Raw genomic sequence first — 20,949 nt, forward strand, 5'->3', positions numbered from 1 at the left:
TATCTTTTCTTTAAGGCAAAGCCTTATTTGACTTCTGAAATCAAATCTTGTCTCCAGAAATACAGGGGGCATTTCTATAACTCAATATTCTTAGGCTCAACATCTCCCCGTTTTTTTATTTTTTGAACAAAGTTGATGGAGTTGGACAGCCATCATAGCGAGGCGTTGGTCCGGATTCTTGTCTTCTTTGGAGTTTTCTCCAGACTATAAATAAACACAAGCAAAGGATTAAAATAATGCCAAAAGTTACAACAGTGGAACTCCCATAGATCTTAAGATGATAAAGTGGATCAGCTGACTCTAAACCAGAAGAGATGTCATTAATAATGTCAGCTTCAGAGAGCAATTTAAGTTTGTGACTGAAGGTACTTAATATTTCTTTTATTTTTTATTTTTTTTTTGAGACAGAGTCTCACTCTGTTGCCCAGGCTAGAGTGAGTGCCGTGGCGTCAGCCTAGCTCACAGCAACCTCAAACTCCTGAGCTCAGGCGATCCTCCTGTCTCAGCCTCCCGAGTAGCTGGGACTACAGGCATGCGCCACCATGCCCGGCTAATTTTTTCTATATATATATTTTAGCTGTCCATATAATTTCTTTCTATTTTTAGTAGAGATGGGGTCTCGCTCTTGCTCAGGCTGGTCTCGAACTCCTGAGCTCAAACGATCCGCCCACCTCGGCCTCCCAGAGTGCTAGGATTACAGGCGTGAGCCACCGCGCCCGGCCCTTAATATTTCTTGTTATAAGTTTCCAATCTCTTCAGTCAGATTTGTTTGGTTAACTAGATGTTTTCCAATGGAAACCGAGTTTGATTATATATATGAGGTGTAACACAAAATTGAGTGATATTCCAATCGCAATGAAGTCTAAGTTGCTTTTGTAGACTTCTAACCTGGTCTCCCAACAAGGTGACTGCTTGTGGTAAGTCAGCCACTTGAATAGCTAATTTAGAATCAATTTGATTTTGGGTACACCATAATTGATTTAAATCGTGGTGCCAATTTTGAACAAATTCAGTGGTCTGAACGGTCTGATGCAGAGACACACCTGCAGTGGCCCCAGAAGCAGTGACAGCAATGATTCCCAAAATAGCTGCTATTAAGAGACCAATAAATCTTTTTGTACATTTAAGAATGTGGTTAAGTAGTTTGTCCAAAAGGAACATTGCTGGTGTTTCTTGCCAGACTCTATTCATTTTAACAGGTAACCACAATCCTGTTCTGGCTTTGAGAATATAAAGTGTTTCTTTATAAGGATTGAACTTCATAGAATTGTTTTTTTTTTTTTTAGACAGAGTCTCACTCTGTTGCCCAGGCTAGAGTGAGTGCCGTGGCATTAGCCTAGCTCACAGCAACCTCAAACTCCTGAGCTCAAGCGATCCTCCTGTCTCAGCCTCCTGAGTAGCTGGGACTACAGGCATGCACCACCATGCCCGGCTAATTTTTTCTATATATATTTTTAGCTGTCCATATAATTTCTTTCTATTTTTAGTAGAGATGGGGTCTCGCTCTTGCTCAGGCTGGTCTCGAACTCCTGAGCTCAAACAATCCGCCCACCTCGGCCTCCCAGAGTGCTAGGATTACAGGCGTGAGTCACCGCGCCCGGCCCCATAGAATTGTTAATACAGGTATAATGAGAACAGTTGTCACAGGTCACTAGGAAAGAAGGTTCGTTATAAACAGCATGTCCAATCATAAGGCAGTCTAACACAAACTTGAATATAATGAGTAGAATTTAAATTCAAAGTCCATTCTCGGCTATTGTTTGTATCCAAAGTGTGTGTGCTAATCCAGGCCTGCAAAGGGTGCAAAGCAGCTGGTATTTTCCACAACTGATCATGAATAGGGCCATCTAAAATATGAGGAGCTGGAGAGCTCATACCATCATTGAGCCATGTAATATGACTTTTAAGGTCAGTGTCTTTTACAGACATCGAGGTGGCAGTTTTATTCCAATGAAGCTTTTTAAAATTGTGAGAGGAGGCAGGATGGCCATAGGGACTCCAGTCTAGGACAACACCATAAGATGTGGACCCAGCAAGAATGCGCCCCGTGTGAGCTCTACAACTGTCCCGTTGTACCCAAGTTTTAGGGTCAGAAATTATTACTTCCTTACAAAGGGGTATATCTGTGGGTGCAATTTTAGAATGCTCAATAGTGATGTGTCTGGTTGCCAGACACTCTTACCACCATGCTCACCACGCAGATCACGGCAAGAAAAAGATTTACAGATGTTTTAGGTACAGATGTCCGGTTCAATATCCCATCTGCTTCTTTGTATGTTCTCTTCAGCTGTCCCCATGTCATGGTCTGTGCCTGACGTGTCTTCCGCTTTTTCCCCTCGAGTTTCCACTCTGGGTTTGATTCTTCTGTTTGGAATCCAGACTGTTGGTCTGTCATCTGTCAAAACACAAGCAAAAACTCTCTGCCACACCTTTGCACATCCTTTATTCCATTTATTTTCTACATCATCTTTCCACCAGATAGGCTGGTGAGGGAAAGAGTCTGATTGTGGACTCCTATTCCAATGCTTTTCTATTGCTGTTAATTTATCTTCCTTACGAATATTCAAAAAATTTTAGGTAAATGAGGCTTGATTTATTCTATCTTTGGGAGACTGTGTACCTCCCCCTTTTTGTTTTAATAACATGTTTTTTTAAAGTTTGATGTGTATGTTCTATAATGCCTTGTCCTTGAGGATTATAAGGAATGCCAGTAATGTGTTTGATGTCCCATTTAATACAAAAAGCTGTAAAGGAATGACTAGTGTAAGCAGGGCCATTGTCAGTTTTAATGGTGGCTGGGACTCCCATGTATATAAACCAGGAGTGTAAGTGTGGGAATATATGTCTAACAGTTTCTCCAGAGGATGGAGTAGCCATAATAAGACCGGAATAAGTATCTACAGTAACATGTACAACACCTAACTTGCCAAATTCAGGAATATGTGTAATATCCATTTGTCATAATTTATTTGGTGAGAGACCTCGAGGATTAACTCCTGCAGAAAATTTAGGCTGATTAATTAATTGACAAGTGGGACAATGAGAAACAATATGTTTGGCTTGATTATTGATTGTATAATTGCATTGACTTTTCTTAAATCAGTTAACATTTGTCATTTGCCAGATTTCTTTTTTAATAACAAATATAGGAGAATTTCACGGACTGGTGGACTCCTCTATATGTCCTGCTTGTAATTGTTCTTTTACTAATATTTGAAGAGCACCCAATTTTTTTTTTCTTTTGTTTGTTTGTTTTAGTGGCCACTGCTCTGTCCACATAGGCTTTTGTGACATCCAATTTAAAGCCAGAGCAGAATGGTGCTTTTCAGCAGCAGTGGCCACTATCCAAAATTTGGATAGCATAAACCGTGCAGAGAAGTATGTGCCTTTGGTGCCTCGAAAGTCTTAGCCCCTTGGCTCCTTTTACCCAAACCAAAGCAAGGGTTATAATTCATATTTAGCATAATCTGTTTAGCAGATGTATTAGGTATACTGAGGTATGCTCCCCACTGCTGTAACAAATCTCCTCCCCACAAATTAATAGTGATGTTAGCCACGTAAGGTTTTAAAGTGGCTGTCTGTCCATCAGGGCCTGAACAATTTAAAATTTGTCCACTTTGAAATATGTCAGTCATCGTTCCTATTCCGGTAAGAACAGTAGGAACTTGTTGTAAAGGCCAAGCTTTTGGCCAAAAACTTTTAGAAATAATTGTAACATCAGCTCCAGTATCTATAAGTCTAACAAAAGATTTGCCATTTAACTTAATAAAAGTTTGCCAATATTGAGCAGCGGATGTAAAAGCCGCTAACACTTTGAATTAGCATTATTAAAAGCCAATATATATAACATTAAATTTTTCAAGTCAGGAGGACTAACCATTTTTTGCACAACATCTTGTAATTCATAAGTTTCATAATAAAACTTATGAAATCTGCATAAGTTTTATTAACATTTTCTTTAACATTGTACACAAGAAAACACACTGTTTAGGAGAAGCTATTTTCTCTTATGCTCTAATATAGCACTGTTGAATTTGAGCAATAACTTGATCATCTTTTTTAAGATCTTAGTTTGTTTTTTTTTTTAAGTTTTTGTTTTTCTTCTTCTTATCAACCTCTCTCAAGGGTGGATCATGCTTCTGGGAATCATTTACATTAGAAAGCAGCGGTTCCCAAGCTTAAAGCAGCTAGCATGAGCCATGCAGAGAGCTCTTGCTTAAAGTGAAAGTTTACCCCCCCTTTTTTTCCTTTTTCTCTTTTTTAATTTTTGAACTAACAGATTTATTTTTTCTTTAAGGCAAAGCCTTATTTGACTTCTGAAATCAAGTCTTGTCTCCAGAAATACAGGGGGCATTTCTATAACTCAGTATTCTTAGGCTCAACACCCATCCCCCTGGCTGCAATGCTATGAAAATGGCCCATGCCCTCCTAGCTTCCCCTCTGCAAATAATACTGGGGGGAAAGTACCCCCAAACACTGGGCATACTTTGAGACTCCTCTTTGTACCCTTATCCAGTAATTCATCATTATCTAGATAGCTCATCAGTGCCTTCAAGCAGATTTTTTTTTTTTTTTAATATTTATTCAGGTTTTCTAGTTGTTCTCAGTGGACAGTTGGCTTGAGTCATCTACACACCTATAACTGGAAACAGAAGTCTCGCCTATGTTGTAAAAAGGTATTGTATATGTTCACTGGTGGTCATTTTAAAATATATACACAAATTCTTTGATATGCCTTTCTTTAAGAGGTGGGGTTAAATTTCCCTCCCTTTGAGTATGAGTTGCATGTAGTGACCTTCATCTAATAGGATGTGGCAAAATGATGGATTGTGACTCCTGAGGGTGGGTCAGAGCAGCTTCCCCCTTGCTCTCTTGCTCAGGGGAGGCCAGCTGCCACAATGTAAAGGGATTCAAGGAGTCCTGTGGAAAGGCCCATGCAGTAAGGCATTGAGGCCTTTTGCCAACAGCCATGTGAATGAGCCGTCTTAGGAGACCCTCCAGGCTCAGTGTGGCCTCTGGATACTACGGTCCAGGCCAACTTCTTTACTGCAACATGAAAGAGTCTGAACGCAAACTGCCCAGCTAAGCCAGCCTTGAATCTTAATCTGCAAACTGTGAGATGACGAATGTTAAACCAAGCAACTTTGGGGTAAATGGTTTTATATTAATAGTAATATGTTTGTTTTTAAATTTTATATTTTATTATTTTTAACTTAATATTCATTTTATGTGAAAAATGAAACCAATAGCTTAAAATTTTAAAGTAATATTTAAATAAAAAAGAATATGTTGTATGATCTCTGCTTCCAGTTAGGAATAAAAACAAGAGTTTTTCAGAACGGATGAAGTCATTTCCACAATACTATTAACAGATAAGCCATTCAGAAACCCTTTAGGATTTATTCTTACTTCCTGAAGAGCTTCTATAATATGGTCTCTAGGCAAAGTGAAAACATACGCGAGCATTTGTCTTTTCCAAAGTAACACAATCTGACTATAGCTAAGTTATTGAATGGAACTATGCTTTTACATAAAAAGCTTAAAACCAATTAAAATATAATTTTAGTTCTTACCTGCTGACTTCTGGATGTAGTTCAGCCAGTCACTTCATGATCTCGGTGAACGCAAGTTCAGAGTATTTGGAGGTATGAATCTAACAGGTGCATCAGGTAATAATTTAGCAGATTCAATTTGTTTACAATTCTTGACACCTTAAAAAAGCATTTTAAAAGTTTTCTTAACACCATTACATAGTGATAATCCAGCTTATTCAATTAAAATAAATTTTAAAATTATAAATAAAATAAACTGCTCTGAAAATTTTACTTTAAGATTATTTATACCAAATAAATTTACTTCAGCGGTGTTCAGGGCTATGTATTAAGAAAACATGCCCAACATAATCTTTTATAGTAATGATAAAGTCTATGAGACTATGTCTAAATCAGCCTTTCTCAACTGGGATTCTTCCTCTGAACCACAGAACACAGCAAATGGTGTAACTATTTTCTCAACCCTCCCAAAGACAGGACATAATCAGACCCATTCTAGATGCCAAGGAGAGGGGTTAACCCATTAAATAAAATGAATGTTTTGGGGTTAGGGTATTAAAGCTTAATTCTTTTAATCAACCCACCTGATAAAGGCTGGTCTGAAGAGTAATTATAAATATTCTATATTTTATTTACTAAATACCGTATGTAATGAACACAAACTACATGCCCAGAATTGTATCACAGGTTATGGGGGGAGGAACTAGTAATATAAAGTGCAGCCTCCTTCACTTGTGAAAGATAAAATTAAAATGATCAATTAGTTACTATTAACCATGCAAGTAGACTATAAATGGTGCGAAACCACTGTAAATCCTGTAAAAATTCAACAAAGGAAGGGCTCAGACTTTAAATCCTAGATGAAAAGTCAGGGCAAAATACATAAAATATTAGCTCTGTCACACCAGAATATTACATTTTACTTATTGCCATTATCTCTCCCACTAGATTTAAGCTTCATATAAAAGCACAGATTTTTGTCTATTTTGTTCACTGTTGCTTTCCCAGTTCCTAGAATAATGTACACAGTTGGTATGTAATAACTCTTTAGTCAATAAATAAGTGAAAAGATTGGAATGTGATAGTTTAAAGTGATAGTTGAAACCACAGAAAAAATGAGCTCTCCAAGAAAAAGCCAAATTACTGGTATGTAAAAGCAACGATAATAGCTGTACTTACTGAGTACATCCTCAGTACATTGTACTGAGAATTTTTCCATATTAACCTCATTTAAACTTCTAAATATTTGAGGTAAGAACTATTATCCTCATTTTAAGACAAAAAGCTCAGAGAGTGAGGTAGCTCTCCCAGAGTCACACAGGATGAGCAGGAGGCAGAGCAAACTTCCATCATTTTCCACATCGTGTTTAAAACCTCATTGAGGTACAGATGAGGGCATAAAAAAATAAAATGAGGCCGGGCGCGGTGGCTCACGCCTGTCATCCTAGCACTCTGGGAGGCCGAGGCGGGTGGATCACTCAAGGTCAGGAGTTCGAGACCAGCCTGAGCAAGAGCGAGACCCCGTCTCTACTAAAAATAGAAAGAAATTATATGGACAACTAAAAATATATAGAAAAATTAGCTGGGCATAGTGGCACATGCCTGTAGTCCCAGCTACTCGGGAGGCTGAGGCAGGAGGATCGCTTAAGCCCAGGAGTCTGAGGTTGCTGTGAGCTAAGCTGACGCCACGGCACTCACTCTAGCCTGAGCAACAAAGTGAGACTCTGTCTCAAAAAAAAAAAAAAAAAGACTACCTTTTATGGTTTTAATAGTTATGAGATAACATTAGCTATAAAAAGTGATGAAAGTATAATAATTAGTTACTTATAGAGTAGCACTATTCAAGAATAAAGAAGAAAAAAAAGACTGGAAAGCAGCAGGCCCCCACCTTTTTGGCACCATTCATTTCCTTCGCAGCCATCTTTATATCACTGTTTTTTGTGTGGGGTTTTTTTTTTGGAAAGCAAGAGATGCATATCTGAAATAGAAAAGCAGAAAACCAAAAGGTTTTTCATTGACTTTAAATTACCTCAAACTTAATTTTGTAATCACTGGCTCAAATATAGTTTTCACAATAATAAATGCTCTTATAAAGGTTGATATACTAAGCCGGGCGAGGTAGTTCACGTCTGTAATCCTAGCACCCTGGGAGGCTACGGCGGGTGGATCGCTCAAGGTCAGGAGTTCGAGACCAGCCTGAACGAGACCCCCCGTCTCTACTAAAAATAGAAAGAAATTATACGGACAGCTAAAAATATATATATAAAAAAAAAAAGTTAGCCAGGCATGGTGGCGCATCCCTGTAGTCCCACCTACTCGGGAGGCTGAGGCAGGAGGATTGCTTGAGTCCAGGAGTTGGAGGTTGCTATGAGCTAGGCTGACACCATGGCACTCTAGCCCAGGCAACAGAGTGAGACTCTGTCAAAAACAAAAACAAAAACAAAAACAAAAACAAAAGGTTGATATACTTAGCTTGAAATCAGGAAGAATGTTTATTTAGGATAACTAAATAAAAACCAAATTAAAGATGAGAAATAAAAGATACTAAGCATTTCTCATGAATTATCTCCTATTAATTTTATATTAAAATTTAATGTAAAACATTTGCAAAGCTGATATATGATAAAGTTGCAGAGATTAGCAATCTGGGGACTATTTATACTAAAAAAATTAATTCCTATGTTCAAACATAACCTCCAGATGACTCAAAGGCTTGCAATGTGAAAGTCAAAATTTAAAACATTTACCAGAATATTTAAGAGAATATCTTTATGGCCTTGTTGTGGGGAAATATTTAGACCAAAAAAACAAAAAAAGTTGAAACATCGAATCAGAACTTTAACCATATAATTGAGAAAGTCAGGCAAGAGCTATTCCTATAAAAGCACCAGACCTAGAGAGTGTCAGTGGAAGGATACATACCAAATCTGGAAAGTGGTTGTTTTCAAATGATGGGACTATGGATAATTTTTTATAACCTCCTTGTATTTTTGCATTTAATTGTATTTTCTAAATTTCCACACAGCATGTATAATACTTAAGAAAAGAAAACCCCACAGTTTGTTTTAAGGATTCAACAAGATGCTAAAAGAATCTTTCACATCAGGTAATACTACTAGGATTATAATACTACTTTAATGAACTGTATTAATACCACATTAATGAGTAAAATTTAGAAGGCGTATACTCTTAGGTGACTCCATTAAATAAAATTAAACACCTATTTTTTAACAAATTTCAACCCCAACTACAAACAGGATTCTCTCTTAATTGATAAAGATTTTCATATCTGAAATGAACAGCCATCATTTTTTATCAGCAGACAGTAAAGGTATTTCCATCACCATTGTGATTTGAATGATCTGACAATGTCACAAAATAGAAAGTAGCAACATACAGATTGGAAGAGATTATATACCGATGATGTAGCTATCTACCTAAAGTATAAAAGTGTCATCTAAAAGTAATTAAACTCAGAAATAATAGAATACAATTTTCTGAGCATCTACTATGTGCCAGGCTTTACTCCTAGTGCTTTACATACTTAACTCACAGTAGTTTCACAACATCGCTATGACAGTACTATCGACCTCACTTTATAGACAAAGAGGAGGCTGAGGTACAAAAAGGTCAAGTAGGCCGGGCGCGGTGGCTCACGCCTGTAATCCTAGCACTCTGGGAGGCCGAGGTGGGCGGATCGTTTGAGCTCAGGAGTTCGAGACCAGCCTGAGCAAGAGCGAGACCCCGTCTCTACTAAAAATAGAAAGAAATTATATGGACAGCTAAAAATATATATAGAAAAAATTAGCCGGGCATGGTGGTGCATGCCTGTAGTCCCAGCTACTCGGGAGGCTGAGACAGGAGGATCGCTTGAGCTCAGGAGTTTGAGGTTGCTGTGAGCTAGGCTGACGCCACGGCACTCACTCTAGCCTGGGCAACAGAGTGAGACTCTGTCTCAAAAAAAAAAAAAAAAAAAAAAAAAAGGTCAAGTAAATTGCCCAAATTTATTCATCAAGTTGCTGACAGACCTGGGAATTGAGCCGAAGTTATCTCTTTCTGGAGCCCGTTCTCCTTAACTAAGGCTCTCTACATTCCCTGTGAAACAGTGCATAACAAGATAAAGTACACGAAAGTCAGTAAGTTGCTACATACCACTGATAACAAGCTACAAAGTATAATCCAAGAAAGATCTGATTAAGAACAGCACGAACCAATGACTGCAGCTATTTGTCTATAATGACTGAAACTATTTGTCTACATGGGCCCCTATACTAGCCTGGGACCCTCCTGTGGGAATGGCCTTTGACTTTATCCCCACTGTGGCTGATGTCTGGTACAGAACCTCTAGTGAGCAGCAGGCACACAGTAATGCACATTGGACTGAATTTGGGAAACACACCTGTAATTAGTAGAAGAATCATAAATTGAAATTTCAGAAACTAGGTATTTCTGGAAATGAGACCTTCAATCAGCCTAAAAAAAGAGAAATAATATGAAGTTCAAAAAGAAATCTTGGCATACCTCAGATACTGAAGGGCAGAGATCACCAACATGTACCAAATAACCTTTATCTCTTCGTAAGGGTTCAGCATACATTCCTGCTTGTAGAAAAACAGAATATACCACAGAAATGATCATCATTGTATTGAGATGTTTAAGAGAAAATGAAAACTTGCTAAATATTTCATGGTTTCTTTTTACTATCACAAAGCTTATCAAAAAGTTATCAACAAATATCAGCATGACGAGACTGAAGACCAAAAGCCTGGAGTACAGTGTTAAGATTTCTGGGCCTTAATCATATCATCTTGAAAAATAAATGGGTATGAATTAGTTGATATTAAGTCTCTCATAGCTCAAATGAATAAATTACATCTAAACGGAGTAATCAGTTACAGCTGTCCTTTGGTATCCCTGGGGGACTGGTTCTAGGACTCCCTGTGGATACCAAGATCTGAGGATGCTCAAATCCCTTATATAAAATGGCATAGTATTTGCATATAATCCACACACATCCTCCTATATACCTTAAATCATCTCTAGATTACTCACAATACCTAATACAATGTAAATTCTATGTAAATAGTTGTTATGCTGCATTGTTTAGGAAATAATGACAAGAAAGTTGGTTGAATCAATGAACACAGAACCCGTGGGCTGACTGTACATCACGACTAAAAAAGTCTGTCATTTGTCCCTGGTTGAGAGAAGTGCTATGAGAACACTGGATGTACACAGGATCTTAACTCCGTAGTGTTAGTGCTGGCTAGAGCTAGTGGTTTCAGAGACCTCTTTACACACATTCCTTTGTTGGGGAAATAACGCACCAAGGAAACCTTTCAATCAGACAAATATCAACAGCAGGTATTACATAGCTTGTGATAATGTTAAGAGCACATAAGAAAAAAACAGACAAATTACTTGAGTTAGACAGCATGATTTTGGAAACCACAAATACTAGGATAATAGATAATTTTTTTTCTTGCTGGACAAAAAAATTCAAAATTCTTAGGCTGTCATCTCATAGTCAATATTGTGAAGGGAACCTGGTCTGAAATCAAAGATTCACTAATTTGAGATTTGAGGGCCGAGCACGGTGGCTCACGCCGTAATCCTAGCACTCTGGGAGGCCGAGGCGGGTGGATCGCTCGAGGACAAGAGTTCAAGACCAGCCTGAACAAGAGCGAGACCCCGTCTCTACTAAAAATAGAAAGAAATTATATGGACAACTAAAATATATATATACAAAAAATTAGCCAGGCATGGTGGCACATGCCTGTAGTCCCAGCTACTCAGGAGGCTGAGGCAGTAGGATCGCTTAAGCCCAGGAGTTTGAGGTTGCTGTGAGCTAGACTGATGCCACGGCACTCACTCTAGCCCGGGCAACAGAGTGAGACTCTGTCAAAAAAAAAAAAAAAAAGAGATATTTGAATTACTAGCAAATCCTACACCTGGCACAGAGGGAGTACACAAATATTGTTGAATGAATCCATGAGTGCTTTTACTTATGTTTTAATAATCTTTAAATAATAATGGGAGATTTGTAAATTTTATTGTGTTCATTAAGTAATAATAGTAACAAGAGTAGCCTAGCACTTATTGAATGCTCTGCTCCAGGCAACATGCTAAGCACTTTATATACACATCACCTCACATGATTCTCCCAACCACCCCGTGAGGGAGCTATTATTAATATTATTTCCATTTTACAGATGATGATACTGAGGTCATGGAGTTTAGGTCACAAATCTGTTAAGTATTGGTGCTAGAATTCAGGCAGAGTCTTTCATCTTTAGGTAATCAATACCTAACCTTCTTCATTAACTTACTTCATTTAATTTGTTAATCTCTTTGGATTATAAATGTATTCTACAGAGAAATAGTGAAACTACCTAACTTTACATTTTTATATTGCAGTGAAAAAGAAGTAAAGAGCTATAGTACAGCAAAGGAGTCAGAAGGTATACATTACACCCATCACCTAACCCTTCACTAATTCGATACAAAATATCTACTGGATACCCTATGGGCTGCACGCTGTACTTGGCAGTGAACAAAATCCCTGATCTTGCTGAGCTAGTATGTAAGGGTGGGAAGGCAGTGAACCCAGTAATCAATCAAGTATCAAGTAAGCAAAACACACAGTATTGTGACAAGTGATATGGTGGAAAATAATGCAAGGAAAGAAAAAAAGTTACAATTAAATTGGATGATATAGTATTTTAAGTTGTGTATATGTATTACTATATGCATAAAGAAATGCATTGAAATGCTCACTAAAATATTCATAGTGGTTAGTGAAGGTTGGAGAAACTTCAGGTAATTTTAATTTTCTTATATTTTCATATTTTCCTTAAAAATCTTACTAAGCCATTATTTATACAAGCAGAAAAAAATAAAACCATCGCTAATATGGAAAATTAAAAAACCCACAGAAACATACAGATAAAAATAAAGAGAGGTAGCATAACTATCACAAGAAATGATAGAATTTTCTCTAGTGCCTGTGATTATTCTAACTATTATAAGCATTTAAGGACTATCTAAAGATGAAAATATTCCTGAAATAGATGAAATTATTAAAGTGAGGGAAAGCAAATAGTTTCCATCACTAATATCGATTTGATAGATTAGTACTGGTTACCTGAGGAAAACTGAGAAGTTGGTTTTGTTCCCCAGGTAACCGCACCTGGAAAGTGTCCAGTGAGGGCTCAGTGGAAAAGAATGCAGCTTATCTACTTGCTAACTAAATCTTGGGTTTAAGCTTTTAGTAATTTTCTGCTCTTTAAAAAGTTGACCTCCAACTGGCCAATTTCTCCTTTTGTATAAAGAAAAGCCACAAACAGGAATAAAATATTAAAACAGCTCAGGCACCCAACACAACACAGAAGCAGGTAAATATTATTTTACAAATAGGTTAGGATTCCTCAGTAAATTGTTAAACCAACCTAGTGTAAACTTCAGATTCCATCTATCTTGTTCTATTTGATTTTCTTGCCTTCCTGAGATGTCAACTCCTGTCAGGTTTTCTTTAGCATCAAACCAGTCTTCACTTATTTCTTGGTAATTTCTACAGTCTAATAAATTGAAAACAATGAGCTATGAATTACCTACAATGTTTAACCCTCTGAAAAGTTATCTAAAAAGCATGATGAATCACTATGATAATTACTTGTTTTATATACAAATCTAAAGATGAATATTAAGCAAAATAAGAGAACCAAGCATAAAGCTTCTGTGAGAAGGGATTTCAGCAGTCCCGAAATAAGAAATTCTTTTCAGTTTGAGTGATCTGCTTCCTAGTTTCCCTTTAATTAATATTGATTCCCAGTTTATTAAAACTGTTACTATTCTGATTTTTCAATTGTTATTTATTGGAAAAAAGACATTATCTTTATATACAGAATAAGAGAAAACTTCTTTAAAAGGACTAAGTAGTGCTGCAGCTCTTTATATCATTAAAATTAATGATCTTTTTGGAATGACCATAATCTCTTTTCATAGAGGAGAAAACTAAAAAAATGTACACAATTTACAGAGATACAATTAGACACAAGAAAGAAAGTTTTCAAATTGGAAACATGAAGCAGAATAAAAGTCCATATTATTATTCAGCATTATCGGATATATTAGGTGACTTTAAAGACAAGTCAAGCAAAAATAAGAACATACTTAACATTCACAATCAGAATGATGCCTTTGTAGTCAATTAAAAATATTTATTTTGACTTAATGAATAAACACTGGAGATATTTTAAACCTTGACTGTTTTCTGGCAACTATGAAAGATAATATATTTTTATACTAACTTTTAGCATCAACTTTCAGTTGATCAAAGTCTACATTTATATCACCATTTTTTAAACCGTCTTTCTTGGGTGATGTATTTTGTTTAGGATGACTACTGTCAGATAACAAAGATATCTGAGGATTAAGATAATAAAAACAGTAATAAGGACTAGCAATTATTGTGCTCTTACTATGTGACAGGCACTCTTCACTGGCATTATTTAGCCCGTACAATAATGAAGGCTATGAGAGTAAAACCATCAACTTGACTTCACAGATGAGAAAACTGAATCTAAGAAACTCATTGCACCAAGTCACAGTTAACAAGAATTAGTAACTATACACAGACTGGATTCAAATCCTATGTGCTAACACTAGTATTTTGGAAAGTGTGGCAGATGCACACTAGAAGTACTTGAGATAACTTTGGGAGGTATGTATAAATATTAATAACATTAACCGTTAACAGTTATGTATTTAATTTAGTGTATGCTTATGCATATCTTTTATTTATGGGAAGTAATATTTCTTTCTCATATGTAAGAGTGAACTATTCTTCACACTTAAATTTTTGTGAAAAGGAGAATCATTTAAAGAAAAATACAGAATAACATTACAGGTAACATAGGGCTATGGTAAATTGTGAATATGGTACATGAATAGCTGAAATTTAACTGGCTTTCATGCATAACTAGTTAATTTAATGAGACAGGGACTAAAATGTAATCCCAACTTAAAATAGATATTGTTTTATAGCCAAAAGTATGATTATAAAAATTGTTACACCTACATCTTGTACTTTTAAAAATAATTTATTCTTCCTAAATAAGCAGGTTATACCATTGGTACCATTGCAATGAAAATAAAGCCCTTAAGAATTATCATATAGTACTAAATGTATAAATTGTTTAAGCAAAGTATTAATACGTAAGAAATTTAAGTACATGAAAATCTAGTTATGAATCTGTTAATTCTCTGTGGATAACTAAGTTTTTTAAAAAATGAATTTAACAATAGAACAATTTGTTAAAACAATTTACTTTTTATCATTCATGTTAGTAGAAAGGAACATATATTAATCAAGTATTTCACTTTGGACTTGAGAATCCATCTTGGGGGATTACCTAAGACCACTCAAAGAATGAAACCTTAAAGTTAAGACCAAAGTCAGAAAAGCAGAAATAAACTTCAGCTTTCCTATTCCATTGCCTCCTGGCTTGATAATGGAATGTAACTTATGTTACTAGAATACTTTATAATTTGCAGTGTGTTCTTCTATAGATTAAACCATCTTTTCTGATTGTCATCTGACCAAGATTCCCTTGGTGGAAAAAGACAGAATGAGAAAACTTATGAGAGGCATTTAAAAACTATTTTCCTCATTTCAACAAAGGAGAAATTAAAACTTTGCTCTACCTAAAATAAATGGAACATTACTTTATTCTACCCCATGACATGAAGGTGCAAGATATTAGTTTTAACTACACTCATGCAACACGATGGTGGCTGTATATCATGGATTTGCCCTGGACAGTCCAGATTTATACCTATTGCTGTGGTGAATGATTAACATTACTATTACTCTCTTTCATCCTCAAAAGCCTAGTGATTTAGTGATAAACTATATGCTTATCCTACTCAACATATATTGCTGATATCTGTTTCATTAGGCTTAAATACAGCATTATGTTCCTCCTAATTAAAGTAAGCTATAAAGTAAGCTAGTTGAGTGAAAAGAAGGATGTTGGAGTCTCTAAAAATTATAATTTACTTATGCCATAAAATTAAAGATTTGGGGCTGGGCGCACTAAACTTCTGATTTCTGTCATCGATGGTTTGCAATGTGGGATATGCTCGCCTGAGGGAGGATCAAAATGATCTACTGGAAGTTTAGAGGAAAATACTAGAACTTCCTTTTTCCTTTTTTTTTTTAGACAGAGTCTCACTCTGTTGCCTGGGTTAGAGTGCCGTGGCATCAGCCTAGCTCACAGCAACCTCAAACTCCTGGGCTCGAGCGATCCTCCTGCCTCAGCCTCCCGAGTAGCTGGGACTACAGGCATGTGCCACTATGCCTGGCTAATTTTTTATATATATATATATATATATATATATATATTTTTTTTTTTTTAGCTGTCCATAATTTTTTTCTATTTTTAGTAGAGATGGGGTCTCGCTCTTACTCAGGCTGGTCTCCAACTCCTGAGCTCAAACAATCTGCCCACCTCGGCCTCCCAGAGTGCTAGGATTATAGGCATGAGCCACCAAGAACTTCCACTTTTATTTTTCATCATTTAAAAAATTAAGCTGTAATAATGATTATAGAGTGACAAAGATGCCTGGTGCCTACTATGTTATTTCTACAAGAGTTACTAGGAACAGAATAAGGAGAATGTGCCAAATTAGATTCATGCCTAACCATACTGGAAAATAAACATAAAAACAAAAGATGTTATAGTATATAATGTCTTAATCTGCTTTAATTTATCTAAATGTGCCTTTTTCTATACCTTGAAAGAACTGATTTTATGTTATAATATAAATGGAATTTGAACAAAAGTGTGGAAGACTTCAACTGGAGAGTTTTAGTTTAAGAAATCTCTAATTTATGTGTATAATCTTGAGGTTAACAAGGTATTAGTCAAACAAGTCAGGCTTACTGTTCACTCTCTCTTTTGGTTTTTCTTTTCTTTTCTTTTTTTTTTTTTTAAGACAAGTTCAGTAGTGAGAAGAGGGGAAAGAGCAGAACAAGGCGTTCAGTCTATAACTGACGGTGAACCATCAATCGAGATAACTGACTACCTTCAGACCAGCCTGTTCACTCTCATATTAAAATGTAAGACAATACAAGGCTAAACTTAAAGAACCGCTACTACATTCTTCCCCAATTGTTAAAGATTTTAAAGTCTGAAGATACGAAATAATGGAACACTCAAACTGCTGGTGAGAATGTCAAAGAATAACATCAACTTTGAAACAATTTGCTCTTGCATGGTTAAGGTGAGCTCTTTAGACTTTAGAGCCAATAATTTCACTCCTAGGTATATACCCTAGAGCAGGGGTCCCCAACCCTTTTTGGCACCAGAGACCGGGTTCATGGGAGATAATTTTTCAGAGGGGGGGTGTGGGGAGCCATGAGGAATGGCTGTAAACACAGATGATGAAGTCACTCATCTCCTGCCATGCAGCCCCCCAGTTCCCAAGTTTAATGGAAGACAATTTTTCCCACGGACTGGGTGGCAGGGGTCGCTATTCTGCCACCTGGCTGTGGGGGGCACAGCCCTAGGGAAACTCATACACATGTTCACCAGGCTACACACACACAAATGCATAAAAGAGCAATGTTCTTAATGGTCGCATCGGGTATCAACCCAGATTATAAAAAAACTATAATGGATAAATCTATTATGGTACAGCCATACAACAAGACAATAAAGAAAAATGAACATGAAATTTAGCTGCCTACATGAATATGGATCAATCTTAAATATAATATTGAATTAAAGAAGAAAACACGAAGGATCACCTCCAGTTATGACTCCATTTAAAGTCAAAATAGGCAAGCTAAACTGTATTCTTTAGGGATACATATATAGATGGTAAAAATCATGGAAGGAAGTAATTACCATAAAAATCAGGGTAGCAATTCCACCAGATGTTGGAACAGGAACATATGTAATTGGAAAGGACACAGGAGGCTTCTGGGGTGCTGACAATGTCCTATTTCTTACCTTGAGTAATATTTGCTTCACAATACATTTGCTTCACAATTATCATATGTACATTTATGTGTAAATAAACCCTTTTAAATTATCAATTTTTTACATCATAATGGTGTTGTGGTTAAGTCTTTCTTAGGGAGACATATTGAAGTAATTATGGATAAACTGATATGCCTCAGATTTGCCTTCAAAATAATAGAGGAAAGGAAGAGAGTGGATAGAATAAAGTCAAGATAAGAATTGAAATTGTTGAAGCTGAGAGATGGATACGTGGGGCTCATGACACTACTGTCTACTTTTGAATATGTTTAAAAGTTTTCATTAGCACAAAGTTTTTTAAAAGCCTTTATGGAAATAACTAAACAATGAAGACATACACTAGCTTCATAAATAGGAAGACTCATATCTATAGATTTAGTGCAAGTCTAATCCAAAGTCCAACAGGGCTTTTGGAAAACTTAACAAACTAATTTGAAAATTTACATGGCCATTCCGTGTAAATATAATATATAAATATAAATTTTATATTCTGTATAAATATTTATACAGAGTGGCCATATAAATTTTAAGAATGGCCAAAACATTACAAAAGAAGAACAAAAAGAATGGGACCTGTCTTCCCAGGTATCAGGACACTAAAGCAAACTGCAGAAGATACTGTGGAGTTGGCACGATGATGAACCAGTGGGCTAATACAATCTATAATCGAACGCATCATGTATGGGAGCCTGATACACTATTCTATACTGCACACCAGTGGTGAAAGGAAAGGCTACTCAGTAAGTAGTTGTGGAACAGAGGGTTCTCCATATAGAAAATAAATGCAATTAAATCCCTTTTTCAAAAATCAATTCCAGGCTTCTCTGTAAAAGGCAAGATTTTTCAACTTTTACAAGTAAATCTGGATGAAATCTTCATTACCGAGTGTAAGAAAACATTCTTAAACACAAAAACATACGCCAAGAAGATGTTAGTTAAATATGTTTTAACACATATAACCAACAAAGAATTTGTTTTCAGAACATAAAGGGAGGCTTATGAAAAAACAGAAAAATGTGCAAAAGACACGAACAAGCATGTCTTTCACAGAAGAAACCATACCAAGCAATTAAGCACATAAAGAAATGCCTAACCTCTTAGCAATCAGAAAAGAACAAGTCCATGAAATCCCATTTTACCCATCAGATTAGCAAAAATTTAAATGTCGGAAAAAATCAAGCATTGATGAAGATGTGAAAGTGGAACTTACACACAGTCACGTGGGAGCAATTATCACTTTGGAAAATAATGTGGCCCTATCTTGTACAATTGATCATGCCCACACCTCACAACTGAGAATTCTACTTCTAGATGTATGTTAGAGAAACAAGGATACTAAAAGTCAGGGGGGTACTAAGATATAGGTACAAGAATTTACAGCATAGTTTGTAACAGAAAAAACTAAAAACTAGAAAATAAACTGTCCACCACTAGGACATCTGTGTTGGGTGGTGGCTTATACCTGTTTATTGGTGTGCATCATTACATAAGTTTTATTTTTTTTGTATAAAAGTTTCAAAAGGAATTAAATCTTTTCTTTTAAATATTATTGATTACTTTATCTGATGTCACATTTTAAGTAACTAAAAATTGCAACAACCTCATGTTTGCTAAGAAATGACTCGCTTTGGCTGGGTGCAGTGGCTCACTCCTGTAATCCTAGCACTCTGGGAGGCCGAGGCGGGAGGACTGCTTGAGCTCAGGAGTTTGACACCAGCCTGAGCAAGAGTGAGACCCCATCTCTACTAAAAATAGAAATAAATTAGCCAAACAACTAAAAATAGAAAAAATTAGCCGGGCATGGTGGCCCATGTCTGTAGTCCCAGCTACCCGGGAGACTGAGGCAGGAGGATCGCTTTAGCCCAGGAGTTGGAGGTTGCTGTGAGCTAGACTGACGCCACGGCACTCTAGCCCAGGCAGCAGAGTGAGATTGTCTCAAAACAAAACAAACAAAAAAAGACTTGCTTCATTTTGAGGTATGTAGTTTAAAAACTCCAATCTGAACTGAATAAAGATCAATTTAAGAAAAGCATTAAAGCAAAATTTCCCCTGACACTTACAAACCTACAAAGACATTATGATTTCAAAAAATAAAAGGCTTTCTACTAACTTCTTACCCCCTTCCCCATATTGAACTCACACTGAATGCTGTGGACATTAGATCACCAACGGACAGCTCCGAGCTGGTTAAGGACACAAACAGCAGGGTGGGCACACCAAAACCTGTCTGCTCCACTGCTTTGCCAAGAGACTTTCTAGTTTGTTTTCAAGTACATATGGCCAAATTTGAACTTTCTTCACAGTTATAGTAAAGGAGCTGTAATCCACAAGGACTACCATCTGCTACACCCCAAAGTGACTGTCTGCAACAAAACACGGTGGCCAATCCTAAGGCAGCAGAGACAGTTCCAGCATATTTTTTTTTTTTTTAAGACAGAGTCTCACTCGGTTGCCCAGGCTAGAGTGAGTGCCGTGGCGTCAGCCTAGCTCACAGCAACCTCAAACTCCTGGGCTCAAGCGATCCTCCTGCCTCTGCCTTCCAAGTAGCGGGGACTACAGGCATGTGCCACCATGCCCGGCTAATTTTTTCTATATATATTTTTAGCTGTCCATATAATGTCTTTCTATTTTCAGTAGAGACGGGTCTCGCTCTTGCTCAGGCTGGTCTCGAACTCCTGAGCTCAAACGATCCGCCCACCTCGGCCTCCCGGAGTGCTAGGATTACAGGCGTGAGCCACCGCGCCCGGCCAGTTCCAGCATATTAAATGGCCTTTGGAACTTCTAGGTTTAACAGTACAGGTAAAACATTTCAATCGGTCCTCTAAGATGCCTTTCTAGAAAGTACGGTTCTTTTTCATTTCTCAACTGATAATTTTCTATTTTTATTAAGTGAACTCATTTATTTGTTTTGAGATGACTGGTTATAGAATGTGGTTTTGTGTGAAATTAAACAAATCAAGAACATGCACATTTGTGTTTTCAGAAAAAGAAAAAAAGACATTTCTATTACACTCACGCCTCACTTAGGGTGTGGAACGTGGTTCCTGAAAGTGGAGGTGCTGAGGGAGCCTGCGCCGTCCGGGGCGCCTTCAGCACAGCGCTACGGAGACACAGCGCACTGACCAGCCGCTCCTCTGCTTTACACAAATCCCTGAAATCAGGGAACGCCCCAGTTAGAGTGTCTCTGGCCACCTGTCATAGAATTGTTGGTTAATCCCCTCAGGCTGCACTAGTGGCTCTGATGTTTCCAGAATGTCTAATGGTCTTACAGCAACCCCAGCTCTCTACTGATCTGTCCCCCTCCGTTTCCTCAGTCACTTCCCCTGAAGAAAACTCGAGCTGTCCACACA

General features: G+C 37.0%; 1 long non-coding RNA gene and 1 pseudogene across 1 annotated transcript; both read right to left on the bottom strand.

Moving 5' to 3' along the window:
* Positions 1-2,330: 2,330 nt before the first annotated feature.
* Positions 2,331-16,946, bottom strand: LOC138392862 (uncharacterized). The gene is made up of 3 exons (XR_011235085.1): positions 16,909-16,946; positions 5,574-5,711; positions 2,331-2,395 (listed from the first exon to the last, which is right to left on the bottom strand). It is a non-coding gene; the product is annotated as an uncharacterized lncRNA (long non-coding RNA).
* Positions 5,955-14,467, bottom strand: LOC138393010 (RNA-binding protein 44-like; annotated as a pseudogene).
* Positions 16,947-20,949: the final 4,003 nt, after the last annotated feature.

The sequence above is a fragment of the Eulemur rufifrons genome, chromosome 10, assembly GCF_041146395.1.
Source record: "Eulemur rufifrons isolate Redbay chromosome 10, OSU_ERuf_1, whole genome shotgun sequence".
Classification (NCBI taxonomy): Eukaryota; Metazoa; Chordata; class Mammalia; order Primates; family Lemuridae; genus Eulemur; species Eulemur rufifrons.